The sequence below is a fragment of the Balaenoptera ricei genome, chromosome 9, assembly GCF_028023285.1.
Source record: "Balaenoptera ricei isolate mBalRic1 chromosome 9, mBalRic1.hap2, whole genome shotgun sequence".
Taxonomy (NCBI): Eukaryota; Metazoa; Chordata; class Mammalia; order Artiodactyla; family Balaenopteridae; genus Balaenoptera; species Balaenoptera ricei.
In genome coordinates, this window is record NC_082647.1 from 22186862 (window position 1) to 22211032 (window position 24171).

At 43.2% G+C, this 24171-nt stretch overlaps 1 long non-coding RNA gene across 1 annotated transcript in view; it reads left to right on the forward strand.

Moving 5' to 3' along the window:
• The window catches only part of LOC132371801 (uncharacterized), a 192042-nt gene extending 191666 nt beyond the window's left edge, over positions 1 to 376 (forward strand). Inside the window, exon 9 of the long non-coding RNA XR_009504985.1 lies at positions 319 to 376. This is a non-coding gene — a long non-coding RNA (uncharacterized LOC132371801). The remainder of the gene's footprint in view (positions 1 to 318) is intronic.
• Positions 377 to 24171: the final 23795 nt, after the last annotated feature.

Consider the following 24171-nt stretch of genomic DNA (forward strand, 5'->3'; position numbering starts at 1 on the left):
GAAGTATAGGGTCCATATGGTGCTTTATTTCATAAGACGTCTAGCTGAACACACCTTGAGGGGCTGTGAAATGCACGCAGCCACACCAGCTTCACACAGAGAGACCTCCAGCTTGAGGAGGCGTGTGCCGCTCACTGGGCAGGAACTTTCCTGACCTGTGTGTCTTAAGCAGGAAAGAGAAGGTGCTCCTTTTTCCTCCTTCTAAGAAATTCATCTCTTTATCACACTGGTGGAGTAATGAGAGAAAACAACTGACTCTGTTTCCTCTGTCAACTCTGGGATGTTTCCTAAGGGCTCATACTGTCCTTTAAATTCCAGGTGCTGATCTTCTGAACAAATGCCCCCTGAGGATTTCTGTGCCTGGAAAATATCTGTCTACAGATTTCTTTGACACCCTATGTAAGTAGAGGCTTGTGCTCAAAAATCAGTCTCAAGGGAGGGAGCTTTGTTTTATTTTGTTCCTGGAGGATCCCCCAGTAAGTTTTTTTAGGTGGTCATCAGTGTTTGATCTTGGATTTTTTTTCTCTGAAACACTCAACTTCCAATTTACTATCAGAAAAAGTCTATAACGTGAACTTCTGCTTAAAATCAAGGGTATGGATCCCATATTGAGGTCTCAGAATGGGAAGAGGAGAAGGCAGAAAATATTAAAACCACTCACTTCGGTCAGTTCAGTTGGAGATGCCATTCGTAGATCCGAGGGCATCTTTTCAGGGTTTAGTATTCGTCAGACTCCTCTGTGGTTAGCGGCTGTGGAATGTGCCCCGTACAGCTCAGGGTGTGGGCGTGGGATCCGGGAGCCCTTCCGTTTGGGAGCCGTGACAGATCTCTTAGCCACATCTGTGCTTAGAACAGGCTGAAGGAAAACCGATTTCTTATTTTTATCATCATAACCATCATTTATTGAATGTGTACCTGTGCTATTTCTAGTTCCACTTGCTTCTCCTTCTCTGTCTTAATTCTCACAACAACCTTACGTGGTAGGTCTTGTTATTACCCTGATTTCACAGGTGAGGAGACCGAGGCACAGAGAGTCAAGTAACTTCCCCCAGTTTGTGCGGGGAGCGAGTTCCAGAACTTGACGTTCCAGCCCCAGAAGTCTGCGTTGGACCATCCCACCAAACTGCCCCATAGAAACGGGCAGCTTTGGAGGACGAGCTGGCGGGCTGTATTTGGAGACGGTGTTTTAGCACTGCCACAGTCCCATGCGGGAGGGGGCTGCTGGACTTAAAAAGACTTGAGCTTGCTTAAGACTAGTAGGAGAACAAGGCTTTAGAGACGATGTGACTTGCTTAAGGTCTCTCTGCAAGTCAGAGTGTGGCGGAGGGTCTGGGGCCAAATCCTACCGGTTTCCAAGTTTTCTCCTTCCTCTTGGTTGTTAGGTGCCGCTTCTGCTGTTCGGGACCAAAGCTGGTTTCAGCGGTTTGCTCATGTGCTTACTGACGAAACCCTGCACCTCAGAGCCTGTTTATCTTCAGAGGTCCACATGGCCATGTGAAGATTGGCCGTTACAGTATCTATAAAGCACCAAGCAGCAAAGAATGGTGAGTAAGAGCCTGGGCCTGGAACCAAGCAGAGTGGAGTCTGAATCCTGGTCTTGCCATTCCTAAACTTGGTGACCAAGAGCAAGTCCTGTACCCTCGCTATATCTCTGTTCCTTCACCTGAAAAATGGAAATAGCGCCACTAGCCTTGCAGGTGGTTGTGAATGACGAGAAGATGCATAGAAAGCACGTAGCCCAGTGTTTGGCACAGAGTGAGTCCCCCAAAGATGGAAGCGGTTATGATTTATCAGAGTACTTTTCCATCCTCTTCGCAGTTCATGTGGCCTTCACTCTGAAAAGGCACCGCAGCGTCCTGATCCATCTAATAAAACAATATTTGTGTGTAGTGCTTTTTAAAAAATTACAGTTGTTGCCATATACGGAATTCCATATGCCTCTAAGAACCACTGCAGGATAGGAATTTGTATCTGCATTCTCTAGATTGGCATGCTAAGGCTCAGCAAAATGAAATGATTGCCCAAGATCCCATAGCTAGTCAACAGCACAGCCAGGACTTCAGCTTAGAGCCGGAGCTCCAGATCCTACGCTACTTATTTATCTGCTTCCTGTAAGAAAGTATTCATTAAAGGCATGTAAGTCAACAGAGAACTACTTCCCACTGTACGATCCAGCACCTTCCAACCGATAACAGTTGCATCTTTAGCCTGGCCTGAATATTTGGGTTAGGACTCTTGTATCCTGAAGTCTGTAACGTTCTGAAGCTACCTTCTTTAAAGAAGCGTCATAGTCAGATGCTGTCTCCTTGTGAAATATCCTCAAGCCCCAGGGGACGTTATCTTAATCCAGTTTGCTCGTGCAAGAACAGACTGGCGTTTCACTTCAAGGAAGACAACGTGTTTCCACTGTTCCGCTTTTGCCACACAGGAGTTACCGGTGTGGCTTATTGATTCACATTTCAGGCTCTAACTTTCCTATCAGATCTGGAAGAAAAAAAACAAAGAATGGCAGCTTGCTCCAAAACAGCATGAAGTAAAGAATCGCAGGTGGGATTTTGAAATAGAAACGCATTCTTTTAGCCTGTGTGCTGAGAGACACCAAGGAGGGATTTTGTTCTTGAAAGGTGATCACTTTAATGTGGAGGTGGAGAGTTTAACAATGTTAAGTGTGTGTTGTGTGTGTAAGAAAGAGTTGTTAAAAAATAACATTCCTTTCAAACGATGCAGTACCTTAAAACTGTCAGTGGTTAAAATAGAGACACCCTGCGTTAACAGAAATTCAGCCCTGCCGTCTCCTGCCCTGAAAATACAGAACAATCAGGTTGATTGTTGGAGGTTGGAGGATGGGGAGGAGTGGAAACACGCTGATGTTTACTGAGTAAAATCTTTCCTTGCAGTTGACTGTCACTGAAAGACTCAGCAAAGTAAGCAGATACCACGTGCTGTCGTCCTGTTTACCTGTGTACGTCCTGGAAAGAGAATGAACGAGCCCCTGTTAATTTATCAACTGTTTTTTTTTTTCACTTCCCTACTAGTGAACAATGCGATTTTTTTCTCTGTGTTAATTTGATAGCCAGTCTGCCCATGCAGACGGCTTTGCAGGAAACCGACCTCTTGCTGGACGATTAAACACAAACAGAGGTCCAACTCAAGATCTCTAATTCACTGTATTTTGTTTAAAGTCATTTCACAGTCACCAGCTAAATACCTCAGTTTCCCCCCAAGGGCTTACAGACTTCAGAGAAGTATACTACGTGACTGATCCTTGTGCTAGTAATTACTCTTTGTCTGCTGAAAATGCCTCCTCGTGTGAAGAGACATACATGGGAAAGAATATATCCACCTTCGTTCTTCTGCTGAATTTTTTGAAAAACATACTTAAAGGATACTACAGAAAACTTACCATATCTCTTTGTTTCTGCTCAGGTAACAGAACGGTATGGTTATAGATATATATGTGTGTGTGTGTGTGTGTCTGTGTGTGTGCGCGCACACATACATGTGCATGTGTGGGTGTGACATATTTTATGTATGATCTTATCAGTCATAAGTAAAAGGAAGAAATTCACTCTTCAAGGAAACAAAAGAAAAAAACAACAAAACAAAAAAACTTCTAAGTGGCAGTAAGCAAAAGCTGTAACTAGTCATTTGTAAAAAATAAGCAGACCTTTTTGTTCTGGATTTTGAATTTTTTAACTAATGAGAACAATCTGGCTGCATCTTGCATACTTCAGTCATTGTTATTATCAATTACAATAGCATATCGAGAAGGATACAGGGGACCCCTAAATTAATCACAAAATTTGTGAAATAGTTATTTGAGAGTGCCAGTGATTCTTGGCACTTTTTCAAGTTTAAATGCTTGACTTTACTACCCAGTTGAAATATTTAACTGCCTGTCACTTGACAAAATATGTGCATTTCTTTGCAGTTAGTGAGCTACTTTGACGAAGTTAGTGATTGCTGCCCAGTTCTGCAGCCCATAGTGTTCTATTTCCTTATTTAAAGAGATGAAAAAACTAGCCTAGTAGTAGTAGGTACGTGCAGTGATGCTTTTCCATTGTGAAGGGTGAGTCTGTGTTGGGATCTCCTATTGAGGGGTAACTGGACAAGCCTGTCAGGGATAAGAATGGGAATCAGACCTGAGCTGAAGCCCCTCTCCCTCCTGGCTTATTAACATCCTGCTGAACCCACCTGAAATCCTCAACCACAGGCACATTGTAATTGGCTGTTCTTCCCACAGGCATTTGATGTATGAGGAGAGTTAAAAAGAAAAGCTAAGTTTCTGTTAATTTATTTAAGCAAAGAAAGCAGAATAAGTGAACGGTACAGCCAAGATTAGAACCATTCTCACAAGGTGACGCTATCATGATAAAACCAAAAAAGGGTGGGGAAATGTTTTAGGTTAAAAGAAACCAAAGAGTCTTAATGAGTGAACCTCAGTGGGATTTGGGGTTGAAAACAAGCCAACAAAACCACAAAAGAAATTTTTTTGGAGAAAGTGGGAAAGGTTGTGATATAGGGTACGTGTTAGATGATGCTAAGAAATTGTTAATTTTCTTAGGTATGAATAAGATATTGTAACTATATAGAAGAATGGCCTTATTTTTTTAGACCTGTTCAAGAAGTTAGGAAAACAATGTCAGGATGGTTGTTGATTTACTTTCAAATGATTCAGCAAAAAGAATACATATGTTGTACATATAGATAACATCACTAAAGCAAAAGTGGCAAAAATGAACAGTTATTGAATTTAGACGGAAGAAATTTAGGAATACATTTATTGTCATTCAAAGTTAATGTATGTGTGAAATTTTTCATAACCATTTTAAAAAAAGAATGCACATCTCTTTAGTTAGGTGTCCCAGATACAGTAAGTATCTTCTTGAATCCCTAGAACCCTGAAGGGAACGGCAGTAGGCTTCCTAATAAAATGATATCAAGAACCATAATGGGAAGGAGAAAAGAACTGCAGCAAAAAATAATTTAAGGAGTGCAGTGAGTGGAGGGGAGCAGAATCTTAAGTAAAGCCAACAAAAATCCTTTACTCATAGGTGCAACCGAAGGAATTCCATTCTGGAAAAAAACATTAGGATCTCATTAGCATCAATATATTACTTTGCCTCTGAGCTATTCCATTGTCCTCCTTAGACCCCCAAATCATAGTCATCCTTTGAATCAAACAAAATTATCTTCAAACGAAAGCACCAGGTTTAGGGAAGCGTTTTCTTGAACTCATACCAGAGCGCCTGCTTACTTGGTACCATTTACATGTATGTTGTAGCACTTTGACTTATCCTGCACCTGGGCACTCTGACCCCTGGATCAGCTCTGGCCGATCTTTTCCCCAAGGAAAGGATTTCCCTGGACCTCCCACCGGGAGTGAAGGGGTTGACGTGTGCCGTTGCCTCTAAATGATGAAACCGAATCTTTGTCTGGGCAGCTCAAGAATAAAGAGTCACAGGCACACACCCCCCCACCCCCCGCCCCGCCCCGCATCAGATTTGGTGAGAGCAGCACGTGCACAGAGATTTGCTAAAGCTCGATTTAGACCACAAAGTAAATACCTCACAGCGCAGTTTCAACTTTTTCCTTTCTAGGTTGTTTTATTTATTGTAAGAGAGCACTCTGAAGGAAGAACAGATTCTAAAGCTTCTTCAGGAAGCTGGTTTCACATGGTGGTTTAGATTTAAATAGTGATTGTCTAGCACCATTTGAAATCAGTGTTCTTGGGGGAGACCAGCTGCGCTGCCAGCGGCAAAAGGAACGAATGGGACCAGCCCTGAAGACTTCAAAAGCAAAGACCAGCCGGTGAGGAGAGCCCACCTGGCGCTGCCGCTGCAGCTGGTCCATCCTCCCCGCCGTCACCGCCCCCCACCAGCTCCCCGCCGCCAGCGGTGAGCAGCGGTGTTACAAACAACAGGTTAATTATGCGACGTCTCACTACTAGAACTTCACACTCATTTGTACAGTAAACCTTCTATAGTACTTTTCCTGTAACACAGACTCTGTCGTGCATGGGTTAAAAGGCTGAGTGTATGGTGGATGTATTAATCTTTGGGCCCTTCCCAACCCTCGCATCCTCCTATGACCCCTTAGAGGATGACTGATTTCTTTTGGTGTTCAGAGTCAATATAATTTTCTAGCACCATCTGAAATCGGTTATAATGATTGGGGAAGAGCACCGTGCCGCCGATTGAGAAGAGAAAATGTATTGGTGACCTTTGGGGCCATGAATAAGAAACAAGAAAACAGAAATACCAAGGTGGTTTTTCTTCTTTCAGTTTTTGAGTTTCATTGCCCTGAATTACGTGTGTTTTTAATGCTAATAAATGGTTAATTATTAGCATATTGCTAACGGTTGTATTTTAGAGGAATTCCACAGAATTTGTGGGGATATTCGTTTTGATGCTGGATACCTAGGAAAAAGTGGGTGAAGTCGATGCCTTGGGTCACTTGAAAGGCGTAGAGCGGGAGTATATCCCGCTCCCAGTGAGGAGCTTGTAGACCTCACCTTCAGACAGACGCTCCTCTGCCTCCGTGGAGTGGTGTGGATTCCGTGGTCCACCAGGCCCTCTTCTTACAGGCGGCGCCAGGCTCAGGTGGGCTGGAGGCCAAATCTGACAAGGCACGGGAGGGAACATGGCACAGACGACTAGGTTTCTGTGTCCAGGACACGACAAAGTTAACGTTTCCATTCGGTTTAGAAAGCAAGGTGAAGAAGGCCCCGGGTCACACTTGAACTACTTTCCTAAATTTTACCTGCTTACTATGGAAGGGAAGTTGTTAGACCGAAAACAACGCCTGGTTTTCTAGGTCCGAGCGGGGGGTGGGTGAAAAGGCTCAGGAGGGAGCTGTCTCAGCCAGCCCACCTCCCAGGGCTCCTCTGCCGCTTCTTTCTGCCCCAGGCACTGATTGAGCCGAAGGTCAGCCTGCCACCCCACCAGCTGTCTCCACGTGCCATCCCGCTGCATGGAAGGGGCACCTTCGGAAAGTCCAGGCCTTGTCCTTCCACTTTCCCTCCGGCCTGGAGCAGCTCCACAGCCTGACGTCAGGTGACAGCTCGCCCTGCTTCCCAAAGCTCAGGCCTCCACCTCCCTACCCTTCCCACACCCGCGCTGCCTCTCCCCACTCCTGCTTATACTTTGTCCGGGAAAGTCCTTTCACCTCAGGGCTAGGACTTGGAATTTCTGTCTGCCACGCAAATCAAATGAGACCATTTCGCTTCCTTTTCTGTCCTGTGGTTATTATTTCCCCAGAACTCTGTCTTTTGCTTTCTTACTTGCTCTGTTTTCCCTGAGTAACCTTACTTACTCCCCTGTTTCCAAATACACCTGCTACGTGATGACTTTCCTCACCTAGAGCTCTAGCCACGGATATTCTTCACAGCTCCTTGTTTCCATATTTCTATTTTTTTCATACAAAATCTTTAACTTTTAAAAGAGAGGATCACTTGTTCATTCAGACAACTTTACCAGACTTGGCCACCCAATAAGTCACACACACACACAGGTATTTGGAAGGTAATTTGCATGACTCTTCAACTGGTCACGCCAGGACCAAGCAGCCACTTTCCCTGCAACCTTCTTCCACGAGGACGCCTTACTCAAAACAGGCTATGGGGCAGCTGTACTTGAACCTTGCCTCCAGAGGGTACTAGATAGTTTAACGTGCTGTTCTAAACCTCTTTCAATTATAGTGCCAAAGCTGTTTTTATTTTCATTTCCCAAAACCAGCTCTCCCTGCTCTCTGCCGTGGTTAAAGCTGACCACCTCCCCTGCCCCGGCCTCACCCACACTCTCCAAGCCTTGCCTGTCTTCTATCTTAACTTCTTTAAAATCCACCCCTTTCTCTGCACCCTCAGTAGCCTCCTAGGTGGCTTTCTTGCCCCACCTCTTAACCTTTAGTCCAGCTTTTGTGTTGCCTCCAGTTGTTCTTCTACTGACACGTGACTTTGCTCCCTCTCCGTCTTTCGTGGGTCTCACCCCTGCCTAGGTGGCCACCCTCTTCTCCAGACACCCACCCCCCTGCCCGCCCCCCCCCCCCCCCAGTTAGGACCTGGCTTCTGAGCTCTTGCTCAGCTCCCAGCTGCTTGCTGCTGCTGACCTGCAGGCACCTGCACATTTCCAAGCGTGTGTGTAATATTCCCTCTGCCCAGATCTTCCCTCTCTTCCTCCTCCTCCTCGCCTGAGAACTCCAGCAATTCTTCAGTGTCAGGCTCAAGTGACTCTAAATCAGATAAGAAACAACAATAATGATGACAACAGTAACAGCTAACACTGAGCTCTTATTTTGTGCTAGGCACTTGCTCAGCATTTTACATGAATTATCTCACGTAATCTAACTTTCAAAATAGTCCCATGAAGTAGGTATTAATTCAGATTTCTGCACGTGAGAGAACAAACAGAAGAATTAAATAATTTGTCCACGATGATGTGACTGTAAGGTTTTTGCGTAGGAGTACAAACCCAGATCGCTCTGATTCCAGTGCCTCTCTCCTGATCAGTGCTGTTCTCTTCATTGTGGATGTAATCATGGGGCTGCTCGTTCGGTAGACGGCCTCTCAGCTGGCCCCCACGGATCCCCACCTATGGGTATTCATGACCTGTGTAGTCCCCTCCCCGTGAGCATGGGCTGGACCTAGTGACTTGCTTCTTCCAGATAAGATGCAGCAAAAGTGGATGTCTCTTTAGAGATAAGGTTACAAATGGACTGCGATTCTTTCATGTTTTTGCACGTGCTGTCTGTCTGTCTGTCTCTCTCTCTCTCTAAGGAAAGACACCTGCCACGTTGGGATCTGCCCAATGGAGAGGCACATCTGGCGAGGAATTGATGTCTTCAGACAGTAGCTCATGAGGACCCGAGGCCTTCCACGAGCCACATGAGTGAACTTGAAAATGAATCCCCCTGCAACCAGCCTGGGGATGACTGCAGCTGCAGCCAAACCCTTGACTGTAGCCTGTGAGAGACCCTGAGCCAGAGGACCCAGTTAAAATGTGCCCAGATTCCTGACCCACAGAAATTGTGACATAATACATGTTTGTTGTTTTAAGCCACTACATTTTGGGGTTATTTGTTATGCAGCAGTAGATAACTATACAACTCACAGTACTCATGTCTAGACTCAAACTTCCTGCTTACAGCACTTAACTTTTTAGATAAACTTTTTGTTGGAATAACTTTAAAGAAAAGGTGTACAAAGAAGTTTTCTATCTCTCACCCTCTGTTATATTATATGTAATCATGGTACATTGTCAATACTAACAAACCAACATTGGTACCTTATTGTTAACTAAATTTCAGACTTGATTCACATCTCACTAGTTTTTCCACCAAGGTCCTTTCTCTATTCCAGGATTGGGGTCATATTTGTAATAGCCTAATAGATATCACACCCGATAACTCTTTGTGTTTGTGTATGTGTAGAGAAAGAGAGATGAAATATATATGTGTTTGCCAGAATTGGGGAGACCTACCCATAGATAAGAAAGGAATATTACCAAAGTCTTTAATCAGGGATCTTCTTTATAATTATTTGGAAAAATAACCATTACATTAACTTAACTGAAAACTATTATGTGAAGTTACTGAGGGGAGAGGTGGGAGTGGCTCCAAGTAATAAATGATAAGGCTGTAACAATTCACAAATACTTTAAAAAAATAAAATATACTTTACTAAAAAGCAATAATATTTTAATAAACTAAAACTTTTAAAGTTTTCATTTATTAGTAAGCATGTCAAATACTACAAGATTCACAAATGGTTCTTTTGCCTTTTGATGTTGGTATAAATTAATTTTTATTTATATAATATGCAAATACCTAATTTGCTTGTAACTATTTAAATGGCAACTATTCAACTAAAAGTACTAATCTGCATTTTTCTTCATTCCTGTGCAGTGTGATCCTGGCAAGTCACTTGGTCTTTCTGGGTTTTTCTTTGGAATGAATTTATATTACTAGAATTTTACCACAAATTAGTCATGCACTACAACCACTTAGTAGCTGTAAACATTTTGCAAACAAAACTCTGTGTACAAAGTTTAATAAAACTAACCACTCTCTAATTGCTTAAACATTTAGCTGCATTATTTTGCAGCATTGTTCCAAGTGATTCTTAAAGAACCATCCACATAAAAGTAAAACTTTTAGGAAAGAATGAGTGATGTTGCTTAAAGGAGAAAAGACATCCCATTTCTACATACACTCTCGTGGTTGAGTTTTTTAAGTAGGGTGTATAAATGAGGACATCAAGTGACTTAGGAGAAAATAACAAGCATAGCGAAGCTTTGGATAGATCCTAAAAAGCCATTAAGTGAGATAGGATTTTTCAAATCTTCTTGGTGACCTACCAAAAACCCAAATAAACAAACCACTAAAAAATAACAACAGAAACAAATTTGAACTCTGAAAATAATGCACACATGAGACCCCAAGTCTTAGTGGCCAAGGTTTGCTTCTTGGCTTGTCTCTTAAGGATCAAGCTCTTCTTTGTGGTCAGAATGACTGACCTGATTTTCAGTAATTGACTATTGAATAAAACACAATAGAAGATGTTGCAGAAGGAAGGGATGCCAAAGAATGAGACATAAATATGATTGGGAAAAAAAGGAGCAGAATACAATGTAACCTCATTCACAAGCCGTCACTTCCCAGAACTCTGAATTCATTAAGTTTTCCGCACTTCTCTACTCTGAAAGTGTCAGATGACAAGAAAGCAAGCTGTTAAGCTTACTGAAGAACTGCATGCATAAATATTTCTAATATTATATTTTGAGGTTAGTACATAATTCATTTCTGTCTAATGTGCCTAAAGTATAATCTTGGCTATGCAGGATGATGACTGATCCTCAGAAACCGTGGAAACCATAAATCATCGAAGGCTTCAATCATATTCATCATCCTATGCTTACTAAAGCCAGAAGAATGTAGAAATATGTTGCAGAGACTTTGTAAACAACTCTCATTTAGCCAAAAATAAAATCTGTATACTCTATAGACAGAATCCAGTATTCTTTATATTTTATTACTGAGATACAAGTCACCTAACAAAGTTCACCATTTTAACCACTTAAAGTGTACAATTCAGTGGCTTTTTGTACATTCACGACGTTGTGCAACCTTCACCGCTATCTAGTTCAAGAACATTTTCATCACCCCCAAAAGAAACTCCGTAGCCATTAAGTAGGCACGCCTCAGTGCCCCTCTGCCACCGGTCTGCTTTCCGTGGATTTGCCTATTCTGGGCATTGATCCAAATGGATGTGCACAATATGTGCGCCTGGCTCCGCTCAATTGGCATAATGTTTCCATGTTGTAGCAGTGTCTGTACTTCATTGCTTTTGTGGCTGAATCACATTCCACTGTATGGGTAGACCACATTTTGTTTATTTGCCATCAGTTTGATAGGCATTTGGCTTGTTCTTTACATTTACATTTTTATTTCTATCAATGGCATACATGTCCATAGACTATCAAGTCAGATGGTGCTAGTCCCAGAATAACAATGAGCCACCCTCTGCCCTCCCACAAGCAACCACTTTCAGCCCATTTGTTTCTTTTTTTTTTTTAAGAGTTACATTTTATTTTATTGTATTTTATTTATTTTTTATTTTTGGCTGCGTTGGGTCTTCGTTGCTGCACGCAGGATTTCTCTAGTTGCGGTGAGCTGGGGCTACTCTTTGTTGCAGTGCACCAGCTTCTCATTGCGGTGGCTTGTTGCAGAGCACGGGCTCTAGGTGCACGGGCTTCAGCAGTTACAGCACGGGCTCAGTAGTTGCAGCACATGGGCCCTAGAGCATGCGGGCTTCAGTAGTTGTGACACATGGGCTCAGTAGTTGTGGCTCATGGGCTCTAGAGCGCAGGCTCAGTAGTTGTGGCTCACAAGCTTAGTTGCTCCACAGCATGTGGGATCTTCCCGGACCAGGGCTTGAACCCGTGTCCCCTGCATTGGCAGGCAGATTCTTAACCACTGTGCCACCTGGGAAGTTCAGCCCATTTTGTTTCTTCTGATTATTTTCCTCCATTTAAATAGCCCAATCTGTTTCTTCTGATTTTTTCCCTCCATTTAAAATGCTCATATTGATACTTCTTCATTTTGGCTTTTTTTTTTTTTTTTACTTTTTCTACTATGTGAAATGAGGATTTAGCTCTAACATCACCACTTAGGTATACTACTCCATTTACTGTCACAATTTAGTTATAGCACGATTTTCGGTTAAATCAAAAATTAGTGTTGTTAATTATATAAATACTGTTGACAGCATAGCCACATAGTTTTACATTTCCTTTTAAACTTTAATTCTGAAATAATAATTTCCTCATTTTAATTTGCTTAATTTTCTTTATACTTAATTATTTCCCAGTCTTTACTATAGAACCATAAGGCCATGTCAGCATTGTTTTCTCGGAGCTGTATCTCCTCCTGCGGTGACCTGGGCTGGCTGCTCTCTGGGTGTGGCTCCCAGCCATCATCCCAGGACTTAATTCCATTACCATCCTGGAAATTCTCTATCTTTTCTCCTGGGTTGGATTCTCTACCCTGGGTCACAGGATGTTTCTTGCTTTACTTTTAACTCTCATCCTCTCCCCCCCTTTTTTTGTGCCCATCCTTCAGTAGTTTCCTAAGAAAGGAGGACAAGGAGGTAATTTTTTGAGGCTTTTCATTTTACTCTTATATTTTATTGATAATTTGACTGGAATTCCTGATTGGAAAACAGACGTTTGTTTTCTAGCCCCCCGTGTTGCTGAGGAGCCTGATACAATGCTGATTTCTGGCTCCTTTTCTCTGGAAGTTTTCAGGAGATTCTGTTTCTCCCTTGTGTTGTTTAAATTTCATCATGTGTGTGACAGGGGTTTTGTTCATTTATTTGACCAGGTATTTAATATCCCTTTCATTCTGGAGGTTTATTCTTTCAACTCTCAAAAATATTTCTGTTATTTCTTAGGTAATTTCCTTTATTCATTTTCACTATTCTTCCTAGAACTGTTATTTTTCCTATACTGGACCTCCTGGACTAACCCTGTGATTTTTCTTATTTTTTCCTTTCCAGTTTCCTACCTTTTTGATCTTGTTCTACTTTCTGGGAAAATTCCCACCTGTATTTTCAAAACTTAATACAGAATTCTTATTTCTGCTAACGTGTGTTTAATATCTGAGAGTTTTTGTCTTTATTTTTTTAGCCTTTTGTTCCTATTTTGAGGATTCACAAATGCCTCTGAAGATGTTAAATAGGTATTCCCCTTCCCCCTTTTTAAAGGTTTCTGCTCCCTGCATTGTTGCTGTTTGTTCCAGGTTCTTTGTGTTTTAATTTTTGGTTTTGTCTTTCATGTTAGAGGCTTGCTCAGATGTCTTGTGATCCTTGACTATCCGTTCATATTTAAGGATGGGGATCTTAAAACTGTTAGAAACTCTCTATACATTGGCAGGACTTCCCAACTGGTGGGCTCATCTTAGGGTGGGTGATAGGCAGAATAATGACCTTCCAAAGATGTCCACATCCTAAACCCCAGAACCTGTGGAAATGTTACCTCACATGGCAAAAGGGACTTTGCAGATGAGATTCAGGTTAAGGCCCTTGAGATGGGGAGAGTAGCCTGCATTACCCAGGTGGGATCAATCTAATCACAAGAGTTCTTAAAAGCAGAGAACCTTTCTCAGCTGTGGTCAGAGGGAGTGACTACGGAAGAAAGGTCAGGGAGATGCCACGTTGCGAGTTTTGAAGGTGGAGGAAGGAAGCCATGAGCCAGGAATACAGTCAGCCTCTACAAGCTGGAAAAGGCGAGGAAAGAGAATCTCCGCTAGAGCTTCCAGAAGGGAACGCAGCCCTACTGACACTGCTTTAACCCCAGTGAGACCTGTGTCAGACTTCCGGCCTCCAGAATGGTATGGTCATAAATTCGTGTTGTTTTAAGCCACTAAGTTTGTAATAATTTGTAACAGCAGCAATAGAAAACTAATATAAGGTGATTGGAAGGACAGTCAGCTGCTTCACTGAGGATTCCCAGTGTCATTATTTATAAAGTTTGGGGTGTTTTTTTTTTTTCCTCTCTTGGTCTGGTCAATTTCCTCAGAAACGAACCCTTCATTCTCCTGCTGGGGGTCTCAGTTAGACTCGGTCAAACAGAATCACCATAGGTTTCACTAGAATAAATTAAGGCATTAGGGCCTTCACAAATGTGGGAGGAGGCTGCTGAGGAAGGGAAGGGCTTGAAAGCTGCGGCTAGAGGTTTAGTGAAATTGTCACTGAAGACTTGAGCCTGCAGCACTGGGGTGGGAGAAGCTGGAGGTACCAGGAAATTCCAAGAAGCCACAGCACCTACCAAAAGAGGCCGCGAAATGAGAGCTTGTGGGGAGAGATCCATGAACCCGCCACATCTGACCATTGGAATGATGGCGTTCTCTCCACTCAGCCGCCCGAATCTTACGCACGTTCCTCTCACTGGCAGACTGAGCCTGGAATCATGCCGGGAAAGGGGTTCTGGGAAGCGTGGTTCCCAGCCATAGACAGGCATGGTGATGGCCGTGAGCTGACTGACAGTAGACAACCCAGCCGGAGGTATATTGTAAGCCTGGCTGCCAGGTTCTGGAAGCTGAACTAAAGAAAACGGCTGGAAGCTGAACAATGAGGAAAGCTCACTGTTCACAACATGGACTTAAATCTAACCCTCTTTGTAGTAAGGCACCTAATCCTCCCTTGGCTGTGCCTGAGATTCCTAAGTCCAGAGCTTCTCTGGAGAATGGAATTTGTGTTGGGGAGGATGGGAGAGAAGACTGGAGTTTAACTGAGCCCTTACCCAGACTCCCAGTGAGACCGGTTTTCGGTCCCCGTCTTCAGAGGCGGCTGGCTGCACCTCGATTTTCCCCCGATCTGCACAGGAATCAAATTGCTTCTTGTGGGCTTTCTTCTCTGGGGTCTTAGGTTTTGGCCTAAGTTTCCTTACCACAAATCTGTCCCTTCTCTAAGATTTTGTTGACAGCCTCACGGGCTGCTGTCTACTCTCACATTCTCTTTGTCCTTATTGCTTCATACTTATTTTACCCTTTATCAGCATATTAGTGGGATTTCAGAAGGAAGTCAGCAAGCCCATGAGTTCACTGTGTTTAACTTGAACGTCTGTAAGCTTTTTAAGGAAAATTGTATAATATGGTGTAAAGAGCTCAAAGCCAAGTGGCCTAGGTCTACTTACAGCTATCTTACCATTTTAAGGAACCACATTTTCTCATCTCTAAAACAAAGTGGTCCCAGGACTTCCCTGGTGGCGCAGTGGTTAAGAATCTCCCTGCCAGTGCAGGGGACACGGGTTCGATCCCTGGTCCGGGAAGATCCCACATGCCACAGAGCAGCTAAGCCCATGTGCCACAACTACTGAGCCTGTGCTCTAGAGCCCGCAAGCCACAACTACTGAAGCCTGCGCGCCTAGAGCCTGTGCTCCGCAACAAGAGAAATGACTGCAATGAGAAGCCCGTGCACCGCAACAAAGAGTAGCCCCTGCTCACCGCAACTAGAGAAAGCCTGCACACCGCAACTAGAGAAAGCCTGCGCACAGCAACAAAGACCCCATGCAGCCAAAAATAAATAAATAAATAAATTTATAAAAAAATAAAAAAAACAAGGTGGTCCCATCGAGGTCCTTTTTTAAGGCTCTAATGACAGCTGTGGTCCCTCTCCCTTAGAAGAAAAATAGTACACATGCACAAACACACAAAATTGAGTATATTTTAGAAGGGTCACAGGTCCCTGAGGGCCTTCCAAGAAGGCTCCAAGGATATTAACCCCCAAGTTTAGAACCGCTGGCTCAGATCACCTCGGAGGTCACCTGACATTCTGATTTTTCAAAGCTGTAAGGTTTAAATGTAGTATATTTCAAAGGTGACATTTCAAGGCCTTTTTAAGAGTTAATGAAATAGTTTTCAATGCACTATTTATCAGGAAACCAAAAAACCTGGAGTCCAAGCATTAGTCTGAATTCAGTTCAGAGAGGTCAAGGGGCTTTATTTGCAGCAACATGGATGGACCTAGAGATTATCATACTAAGTGAAGTAAGAAAGAGAAAGACATATACCATATGATATCACTTATACGTGAAGTCTAAAATACAACACAAATGAACACATCTATGAAACAAAAACAAATATAGAGAACAGACTTGTGGTTGCCAAAGCGGGGAGTGGGGGAAGGATTGGGAGCGTGGGATTAGCAGATGCAAACTATTGGGTTGGCCAAAAAGTTTGTTCGGGGATTTCCGTAAGGTGTTATGAAAAACGCGAACAAACTTTTTGGCCAACCCCATATATAGGATGGATAAACAACAACATGCTACTGTATAGCACAGGGAACTATATTCAATATCCTGTGATAAACCATAATGGAAAAATATGAAAAAGAATATATGTATAACTGAATCACTTTGCTGTACAGCAGAAATTAAACAACATTGTAAATCGATTATACATCAATAAAAAAAAATTTTTTTAAGTAAAAAAGGGGGCTTAGAGTTTAAGTGTCTTGTGGACTTCTAGGTGGTTAGTCGGCATGGCTGGTGGAAGAGGGGGTCCAGAAGTCTCTCACTTGCTCATCATGAAAAACGCCATGGTATCACGGTGAGAAATCTCAGCAGAGGCTTTGCGAGCAGCCAGTGGGGGTAGTCCAGGTTACGTTAGCAATGGCCTCTCTGACCGTGCACTCTTATGGCACAGTTTTTAATAATGATGTCAAGAAAACAGGCTCAACTGAACTACAGACTAGGTAAAACTACAGATGGTAGGTAATAGCATCACTATGTACCCAAACGACTCTGTATTAGTTTTTTTTTTTTTTTAAAGATTTATTTATTGACTGATTGATTGATTGCTATGTTGGGTCTTCATTTCTGTGCGAGGGCTTTCTCTAGTTGCAGCAAGCGGGGGCCACTATCATCGCGGTGCGCGGGCCTCTCACTATCGCGGCCTCTCTTGTTGCGGAGCACAGGCTCCAGACGCGCAGGCTCAGTAGTTGTGGCTCACGGGCCTAGTTGCTCCGCGGCATGTGGGATCTTCCCGGGCCAGGGCTCAAACCCGTGTCCCCTGCATTAGCAGGCAGATTGTCAACCACTGCGCCACCAGGGAAGCCCTCTGTATTAGTTTTGATCTTTATTTCCAGCTCTTTAGGACCTGAAGGGCAGCATAGCTCCTGGGATTCTGTGCATGTTATGCTGTGTGTGGATAAGGAGCAAGATGACTTGTTTGGGGCTGCATGTAAGTGGCTGACAGAACCGTTTTTCTGTATTTCTGAGAAAGATGAAAGGAATGAGGGCAGTTTTTGCCTAGGTCAGGAGGAGTTGTGAAGGGAAGGATATCTACTAACTGTCCTCCAAGAAGTCAGAGCAACACTGCAGTTGCAGTTCTTTATCTCTGGACCCGACATGAGCTTAGATCAGCCCTGCAAGGCTTAATGTCTTCATTTCTTATCTGGTTGAGGCTACTTGGAAACCCAGGTGTACGACCACAGTAGGATTATTATTGAGTGGATGGATGCCATACACCTGTAACCTTGGTGCTATCTTCCTTTGCTTTAGTAGTTTTGTTCACCCTCTTTCTTTTGCATGCTGTAAGTTTTAGAAAGTTGAGTCTGCTGAATACAAGTTATGTTTGATCATTTCATACAGCATATAGTTAAAGCAGTAGCTCCACCAGCCAATCATTCCTTTTTTAAAAAAGACTTTGAAATGAGTTTTAACAGTATGTACCCCATTCTACAGCTGGTAAAACAGAGGTATGCAAAGGGAGAACCGTTGTCTCAGTACCCACACGGTGGGTCAATGAGGGATGGGAAGAGGCACCCGCATCCCCTTGTTCTACCCTATCTAGGCACAATGGCCACCCATGGCCGTGAGTTTTGATTCTCCTGAGACTGGAGCTTAGAACCCCAACGAAATTGTTTTAAGTTGATGAAAGGATTTTTTGGCATTGATTTTTAATTCCCATGACCGGATTCTAGAGAAGTTCTGAGCTCCGCCCCCCTCATTCACTCTTTCTCAAGGCCAAGGAACAAACTGTAGCCAACTGCTTTGGACCCACCCTGCTTTGAAAAGGTTCGTTCCACCCAGGTGGCCTTAGTACCCAATGGCCAACCCTGCCCACTGTGTGGAAACAATAGATAATTGCCTTAGCTGGCACTGCCCTGGTATGTGGGTGCGGTTGCGAAGCCTCGTGGCCAAACTGTGCAGACTTGCTGTCTCACAATTAGCACTTTCTAAAGCTAGAGAAGAGATGAGTGGCGGTAGACACGTAATTCTTCCTTCTGGGAGATAAGAGGGGTCTGTAGGTGGGCAGGGAGCTTGTTCATCAAAAGTCCTAAGAGGAAGTCAAAGAGGAGGAGGAAGGAAGGGCGATGGTACATCTACTGCTTTTACAAATCCTGTCTCCAGGATTTGTAAAAACAAAAATCCACAGAAGTATGGCACTGTACCAGTCTGTATCAACCCTGAACATGTTGGATACCACCCGCCATGGTTTGGGCGGAGATGGTACAGGCCTGGCAGAGGTTGGGTAGCCAGTCCTGTGCCAAAGGCTTGATGTGGCAGGAGGTGACAGGACAAAGGTACTGGAGTGTGCCAGTTGGGCACCAGCCTTCTTAGCTGTCAGAACTGGTCTCGGAAAAAAGCACAGCCCTTGGGTATACTTTTGTAAGAGGCATTTTTACTCTATGAAAACAGCTGCCCCTCCCTTCAGGCTTCCTTCCAGTGACTGAACAGGCCAGAGGGGAAGGTCAAGGGGCAGGCAGGAGAACAAGGGCAAAGGAAGAAGGTGTGGATTGTATATGGAGTTGTGTTCTCATCCTACCTCATTGACTGACTTCCTGCAAAAAATAGAGTTGGGTAGGGAAAAGACTGGGAGAAATATAAATGAGCAGAGATTCAACAACAAAACAATGAACAGTTACGTGATTCTTGGGAGGACCCCACCCGTGAATGACTTTGAAATGACCTTGGAAAAGGTCCTGTTTCCACACTGATGGACTGAAAGAAACCACTAGCCCCATTTTTCCTATCTAGAAGGTAAGGTCAATAGCAATACCTCATTGAGATATCCTGAAAATGAAAGTGGCAATGGCCATAAAGAGAAAAAGAGGGATTGTGGACATGTGTATTGGCCTTTTTTATCTGAAGATGATGTGGCCGGCTGAGATAGGCCAGATTCCAGGTCCTTGGGTGAGCTTTTCCTGAGCTCATGCCTCTCGTCCCAGCAGCAAGAGTTCTCCTCGGTGCTGTAGAACGTGAGGATTATGGTCTGCTGGGTTGTGGGAGTGTCCCAAAGGTCCAGAACACACGACTACTTCCTGTTTGCCTTCTGGAACACAACACTGGCCCCGGGAAGCAGCGGTCCCCCCATTCCTTTAGTATCTCAGCAACAATTCAGTTGAATAAAGATTTGTTGAGCACCTACTATGTTCTAGGCACTGTCTAGGCCTTGAGAGGCGAGTTCCTCTGTAACGTGCCCAGAACTCTACTTCTCAGGCCATTTCCACCTCAAGATATTGGTAAACTGATTGCAAGTGCCATCTTTTCATGCAATTAAAATCCCATGCTGCTCTCCCCATGCTGTTCCCCCAGCATGCCACAACTTTCTCTCTGAAGTACTTTTTTAAGTCCTGAGAAAGAGACCCAAATAAGGGCAACAGGAAAACCTGCTGTTTAATCAGGTGAAAGACACTGTAATCCTGTTGCTGACCAGGGTCCTCCCAAATCAGTGGAGGAGAGCCTGATCATGTGGTTTATCCTTGCTGAACAAATTCCTGTGTGACCCTTTGTTTACACCACCTCCGCACACTAATCTCTGCCTTGTCTGTTTGCAGAGAGCTGGTGGAGATGGAGCTGCAGTTTGTGTCCATGGAGCAGATTAAACACTATCTGCCCCAACCTGCCTGAGACTATCCGCTCCCCGGTTGGCAGTACTTGAAGGAAAAAAGGCAATCCACCCAAGCTCCCAGCAAGCGGGAGTCCCAAGAGTCATGACCAGGATCTCGTAGCAAAGTGGAATTCATCTCTAACAGGAAATTTATGGCTGACCGGACTTCGTCAATTCAGATACGTCTGCCCCTGGCCTGGAATGGAGGGTAAGTGGAAGGTCAAGACCAGAGCTCAGGACTCTGGAGAACTCTCTGCTTAGGTTTTACATCAGGAAGGATCACTGTCCTTTCACAATTCTTCTAACACATGATGTCTCTGTTAAATCACATAGTACATTCTGCCTTCCATTAGCATCACTCACATTCATGTTTTTCTCACCTAATAGACTGTAAGCTTCTTGATGTCAGGGTCCACATTTCCCAGCACACGTTTAGCACAGTGCAGGCACTCAGCATTGAACTGAATTGACATGAAAAGTGCTATTTCCCGCAGATTCTGTCTTTAGAGGATTAACCTATGATAAAGCTTTACGTAAACAAAAATTTGCTGAATGTCAGCAAGGCAGTACCACAGTGAAGTTGGGAATCCCCACTCTGAGAAGCAGAAGCCTCTCTGTGGTCGTTATCTTAGGAACTGTGGCATAGCTATTGTTATTCCATTAGAAATTGAGGGGGAAATACTGTACTTGACCTGCATTCCATTTATTTTGGCACTGGTTGGTTTTCTATTTAAAAACTTTATTTCTACTCATGGGACTTCCCTGGTGGCTCAGTGGTTAAGAATCCCCCTGCCAGTGCAGGGGACACGGGTTCGATCCCTCGTCCAGGAAGATCCCACATGCCACGGAGCAGCTAAGCCCGTGAGCCACAACTACTGAGCCCACATGCCAGAACTATTGAAGCCTGCACTCCTAAAGCCCGTGCTCTACAATAAAAGCCACCGCAATGAGAAGCCTGTGCACTGCAACGAAGAGTAGCCCCCGCTCACCACAACTAGAGAAAGCCTGCATGCAGCAACAAAGACCCAATGCAGCCAAAAATAAATAAATAAATAAACAAAAACAAAAAAATAACCTTTTACTCATATTCAGATGGAGTTCAGGAACTGGGAGCATCCTAATCTGTAAATTTTAACCAGAAATTCTCCCCAAATCTTATATTCCTTAAAAGGAGCTCAAGGGAGCAGATGAACTCTATAGCTTAAATACATGGCTTCAGGAGGGGCACATGCTTCCTTATACCACTTTTAATGCATCCCACAGCCGTGAGAGCGTGAATCTACTACCATTGTAGGAGTTGAATTGTCAAGATCAGAGGATTCAGCACCATGGTCAGAGCCAAAGAGATAACAAATTTGGGCGTAAAGTAAATCCTCTCTGTAGGAGGAAAATAAAGGGAATCTTTACCTGAAGAATTCTCCTTCTAAACAACAATGAGATACCACTATACACCTATTAGAATGGCCAAAATTCAGAACGCTGACAAAACTAAATGCTAACAAGGATGTGGTGCAACAAGAATTTTCATTCATCGCTGGCAGGAATGCAAACTGGTACATACAGCCACTCTGGAAGATAGTTTGGCGGTGTCTTACAAAACTAAACATACTCTTACTATACAATCCAGCAATTGTGCCCCTTGTATTTACTCAAAGGAGTCGAAAACTTATGTCCATATAAAAACCTGTGCATGGATGTTTACAACAACTTTATTCATAATTGCCAAAACTTGGGAAGCAACCAAGATGTCCTTCAGTAGGTGAATGGATAAATAAATGGTGGCACATCCAGACAATGGAATATTATTCAGTGCTAAAAAATGAGCTATCAAACTTTGAAAAGGAGACTTAAGTGCATATTAGTAAGTGAAAGAAGCCAATCCAAAAAGGCTACATACTGTATGATTCTAACTGTATGACTTTCTGGAAAAGGCAAAACTATGGAGACAAGAAAAAGATCAGTGGTCACCAGAGATTAGGTGGGGAGGGAGGGATAAATAGGCAGAGCACAGGGGATTTTCAGGACAGTGAAAATACTCTGTGTGATACTGTAGTGGTGGATACATGCCATTATAGATTTGTCCAAACTGATAGAATGTACACCACCAACAGTGAACCCTAATGTAAACTAAGGACTTTAGGTGATAACAATGTGTCACAGTAGATTCATCAGTTGTAACAAATGTACACTCTGGTGGGGGATATTGTAATGGGAGAGGCTGTGTGTGTGTGGGGATGGGTTACATGGGAAACCTCTGAATCTTCCTATCAATCTTGCTATAATCCTAAAACAAATCTAAAAAAAATAGTCTTTTGTTTTTAAGAAAAGAATTCACCTTCTTTCCGGACTCTAATGGCCGGTCAAGCCAATGCTCAGGTCAGCAAGAGAAAAGGCACTTGAAGCCCCAGTGCTGCGCTCTGATGGGCACCACTCTGTCCTCAGGTGTTGCCCGGACAGTGACCTACACCCACAGGTCTCAATCTGAACTTACCCCATTAAGTGTCTTTCTGACTTTGGAGGTAGCCGTTTTCCCCCTGTTGATTTTCGGTGTCTGCTAATCTGTGAAACGGAAAGAGCCATTGTTTCTCTTAGCTATGTTAATCCAGATGTCTGAGGGGTCCTCCAAAACAGAAGGTAGGAGCTGACCTCAAGGGTCCCCCCAGGGGCCTCCCCAATGATTCTGGGGAGGAAGGTCTGTCCCTAGAACCATTCCTTTGCCCCTCCTATTGGCTCTTCGAAGGGAAAAGCTAAATCTATGCAAGTACAGACAAACTTAGAATGCAGATGACCCTGGAGGACAGAGGGGACGGGAAGTAACACCTCATCATCCCCTGTGTGCCAGGTGTGAAATGGAAACTACCTCCATCCTCACAGCAGCCTGATGCAGATGCGAGTCTCAAACTTCCTTTCACAGGAACCTGCGCACAAGCATGGATGCCACACACAGCCGTGGTGGAGAAAACCATTCTTGTTAATAACCTGTGTGCCTTGCATTATGTGATATATGCACTCCTGACGAGGCATATGAGTTCAGCTTCACATACGCATTGTGTTGTCTTAGATCAGAGAGCACATCATTCAAGTTTTTTTTTTTTCTTATTTCAGAAAGTTTTGAATCCAGAACTAGAATTGAAGTCCTTCCAGTGGGAATATAAAATGTTAAATGAAACACTTGGTAGTAGATGACTAATTGCTTCTCTGATCTATTCTAGAATGTATAAAATTGAACAATGTAGAATATATAAAATTGAGACCTCAGTAAATGAATATTACAGCGTAACATGGACACACAGGCACACCCACTCTCTTTAGGTCCTAATGGTGATACACTGCAGGTATGATCTTTATTGAGGTGTCCTGGTTATCCATTTTAAATATAGCCAACAAGAACCTACTGTATAGCACAGGGAACTCTGCTCAATGTTATGTAACAACCTAAATGGGAAAATGTATAACTGAATCACTTTGCTGTACACCTGAAACTATCACAACATTGTTAATCAACTATACTCCAATATAAAATAAAAAGTTAAAAAAAATAAATAACAGATGTCCTGGGAAGTGGAGCAATGATTACGTTCCACAGCTCAGCCTTTCTTCACAGGACTTAGTAGTTAATTACTGTTAGTTGAGTGCCTAGATGCTTTCTTCAAGATCTCCTTCAAATTCTCACTTTTTATTCTTTTTGCAAGTTCTAAAACCAGATGCTTCTTTTATGCAAAAGTCTAATTGCTGTGGAATCTAATGTATTTCCTCCTTTCATATCCAAATATCCTCCTTCCTGTTTAATTTACAACCCTTCCATGATTCACCTTTTGGTAATGGTCTATAAGGAACCACACCTTTTTTGGTCCTGCCTACACATATTGCTAAGAGTCTTCAACTTTGGGAGGAAGCATTCCTGAGTTATGTTAATAATATGAGACATTAAAAGGGACTTGTCTACAAACACAAAATGATAATGACAAATCAGATTTTTTAGGCCCCATGTGATTCTTTCTCATACCCCACAACCTATACTTATAAAATTTCTGCACTTTTATGGCATGAGGCATGCCTGGAAAACTCATCATAAGATAGCATGTGCCTGGTTAAATATTAAATTCTTTTTGAATTAGTGAAAAGAGACAAAGGGAAGTGAAACCTAGATACTTAATGGGCAGTATAAAATGAACAAAACAGTGATGAATAAGGCGATGAAAACTGTGTGTTCTGTTTTTTTGGATAGTAGAAATTTCTGAACAAGTTCCCAGCATTTACCCAATTTGATGATACTAGGAAAAA